The sequence below is a fragment of the Podarcis liolepis genome, assembly GCF_965112155.1.
Source record: "Podarcis liolepis genome assembly, chromosome: 2".
NCBI lineage: Eukaryota > Metazoa > Chordata > Lepidosauria > Squamata > Lacertidae > Podarcis > Podarcis liolepis.
The window spans coordinates 40,455,021-40,458,848 of NC_139555.1; positions in this window are offsets into that span (position 1 = coordinate 40,455,021).

Here is a 3,828-nt window from a genome sequence, read left to right on the forward strand (position 1 = left end):
AGCTGTTGTTCTGCCCTGCTCCTTGAGGCTCCCTTGGTGTAAATCATTGTGGCATCCTCATATCACTCTGCAACATAGCATTGTAGATTATTGCTAGGAGCTGGGATTATGACATAGTTGGCACAGTAATCCAGTTATATCATTCCTCCATTTTAGGGATCTTGCATCCTGCAGCTCTGCTGGCTAAGTTGCCGTCAAGCTTTGGTGGAATTAAAAGATTTACAACTGAGAACATGTTGTGTCAGCTACCAGGCAACTGCAGGGTAGATACATGGAAGAGTTGGGCACATGGGAGCCTAAGTGAGAGTTTGATTGTGCTTTCTAAGGATGTGCCTGCATGGAAGCTTCCTGCACTGTCAGTCTGTGGTGTGTTAAAGTGTACAAAGCATCATTTGAACAATCATACCCTGTTGAGAAGATTTAGCAGAATTCCATCAGTGCAGATGCTGCAAATGTCCCCTTTCACTTGGGTTGATGAATGGGAATCAGCCCTGTTGTTTTGCAGATTGAGGTGGTGGTGGTGGGGTCCAGCCCTATGAGCTCAACAAAAACTCAACAACACTATGACTTATGTAAAACAGGCTGGCAATTTCTTCCAAGTTTGGTTGGCATTGACAGAAAGTGAAGATGAGGAAAGGAGAGGGCAGGAGGCAGAGAGCAGTGAAAGGGAGTTTAGGTGGATAAGAATTAGACAGATGGTGTGGTGGGAAATTGCTGATGAAGAGTCCCAGAGGAGCAGGCAAAAGCAGGTGAAGAGAGAGTGCCCCAAACAGGCAAGAGGACAGTGAGAGAAAGCTGGTGTATACCGAGTCAAGCCACTGGTCTATCCAGTTCAATATTGACTCTATTCTGATAGTCAGTAGCTCTCCAGGGTTTCAGACAGGGGTCTCTCCCAGCGTTATCTGGAGATCCTGGGCATTCAACTTGGGACCTTTTTCATATAAAGGATATGGTTTTTTATGGCACACCACAGAGTTATGGCCCTCTCCCTTAAGAAAATGGACAAAGCTCTATGGTAAAGCAGGGGAGGCAAAGGACAAAAGGTTGAGAGCTAAAAGAACCATAGAGAATGGGGCAGGGAAGGAAACAGGAACAGAGAAGTTCCCAGTTGGCCAAGATGATGGAACAAGAAAGCAGTCTGTGACTGAGCATGGCAACCTATATGGCAAGAGGTTCTGTGGGGCCCACCAGAGGCCTTGACCAAGGAAGATTTATACCTAGTGTTGGGGTTGTCCAACAGGGGCTTATAGAAGAGCGTAGCCCAACTGTACCACAAACGCCAGCAAACTTATTTGTTGAATTGGCGACCTGGCCTTAGAGTGTTGTTATAGCCCACAGGGGACATTGTGAAGTGGGTAGTGTCAAAGTGCTACTCCCTATCAAGTTGGTGGTACCCATGAGCCTCTGCAGGAATTATCCCAGAGAGGTAAAACACTGAAAGGGGAGGAGCATGCTAGTTTCAAAAAAAAAGATAGGAGAATTACTGCCTGTACATTTTGCTTCATATCTGAGGTTCTAGAAATGTTAGAAACTTACTCTTTTTGTTTGGTAAAATGATAGGAATCTGGGGATTATGGGTCATGGGCAGGGAGCACCTGCCCACTTTATCTATATCTTTATCTATTTATATCTTTATCTATTTATCTTTATCTATTTATAACCCACAGATGCCCATGACATCTAACCTCCCTAACATTTCAATGCTACTATAATTCCTCCTCAAACCCCTGTTGGACTGAGCATTGTAAATGGTATGTTTCTGCAGGAGATATTTCTGTTCCTGTTGCTGCCAGGTTGGAAGCAATCCGAGATAAATGGTTTTCTAACAGGAATACTGGAAGAGTCACTGTGGGGGAAGCTTCCCTGAGGTGAAATCAAGGCTGTCAAAGCAAACAATGATGCACTTTTTTGGCATCCTCAGAAGAAAGAACGAAAGAAAGAAAGAAAGAAAGAAAGAAAGAAAGAAAGAGAGAGAGAGAGAGAGAGAGAGAGAGAGAGAGAGATGCCTCTTGTAGATCTAGATTAAGTCATCCTCTTGGCAGGCTCACAGCTCACACCGGAACTGTGCATGTGACGCTGTACAGTGTGGGAGTCACAAACAACTGGCAGGGGGTCAACTAGGGAAAAGACAATGCAAGAAACCACAAAGACCAAGGCTACTTGGATTGGCTTGAAATCCAAGGCTCCAAGTCAACATCTCTCCTTGTGTCAGGAGTCCATTAGAAGGCTGCCACTCCAAGTGGCTGAACACTCTGTAACAACATCCTCTCTCCTTTGTTTTCCTGCAGCCTCTTCCTCACTTTCATTTCCTCTCTGCATCCGTTTCAGGGGCATGGTGCAACCCAGAGACACAGGCACTGAAACTTTGTTACCTGCTAGCCGTTACCTGCACCACTGCTACTAATATTGTTGAAGTATTGTGATTTCTCCACATGGTAGGAAGCTCCTGAGGCAAAGCAGTTACGCAAGTTTGTTTCCCTTTGGAAGGTGGTCACTAGAGTCTAGCTAGCATTTTGTATAATTTATTTGCAGATATATAGATTGAGTAGAGTTGGAGCCCCAGTTTGCACATGACAGCAGATAGCCAAACTGTTGTCCACTTCAGATCTCCAAAGAGATGCGTCCCAAAGCTGCTTACAGAACCCAAACTCACCTCTCTGCCCTCTTGGTTCTCTCAGCCTTTCTTCTTCCCAACTCCAACTGCAGCTTCTGTCAGGAGAAGAAAGGCATGTCACTTTTCATGACCTTCCAGGTATTTTACTTTCAGAACAATGCAAGGTGGTCTTGTATTAAGAAGCAATCATCTAACAATTATCTCCCATGGAGACACATCACCTGAATACCCTGAGCTATTAACATTCCGATCCTAGGTGTCCAGGTGCTGCTTTAAGGCAGGGGTGGGAATTGGATCTAGCCGGTGAGCCAGATCTCAACCTCCCGCAAGTCCCGTGGGCTATTTTGAAAGGTGGGCGGGGCCACCACATGTCAATCACTTAATGTCACCATGTCAAGTAAAGTGTTTAGCTTTGCTTATATGGCATGAAATCCAACCACGCAGTGAAAGACTATGGGGTTTGCTGGTGACACTAGTCACGATGACCACCTCAGGTGGCAGGACCCACAGGGGCAGCAGAACCTGATGTCTTTATCTCTCTCCCCCCCCCTTCCTGGCAGGGAAAGGGGGTGTCATTTTGTGGCTCACCTCAGGTGCCCAAATGTATTGGACCAGCCTTGGCTCTGATCATAATAACCATTATTTAATCAGGCCACAACTAGCAATTTCACAATTCTCTATTTAACATCAGGCAAGCTGTAACTTTCATCTTCGGGGAAAAACCCAAGAGGAACCATGTGCTGCTGATGCATAGATGAGGATGAGCACAGAGTGAAGGTGGGTCAGGAGCATGTGGATGGATGAAGGGATGAGTGTGAATGAAAGGTATATACATGTGTGAATGGAAGGTATATGGAGCTTTGGCCCCACCCTCTGTTGGCATGTCAACTCTGGAAGGTAACGTATGGCAGGAATGCAGTCCTCAGGCTGAAGAAGTCTCCCCACCGCTCATTTAGAGGATTTTGTATCAGGGATTAACTTAGTCAAAGGGTACTGATTATTTCTGGGAACAGAACCATCTGAAGCATCCGCCCGCTGTAAATAAAGCAACATTGCTCCCCCATCTATTCGTTGGGATGTGAAGCGCATGGTCTCATAGAGAGAGGCAGTGTCATCAACTGAAGTGCTGCCAAGTGCTCCCTTGACTTCCAGCATTCCTGGAAGTGAATAAGTTTTTCCTTCTCTTTACTGCCATCGTGAGCCACAAAGACATT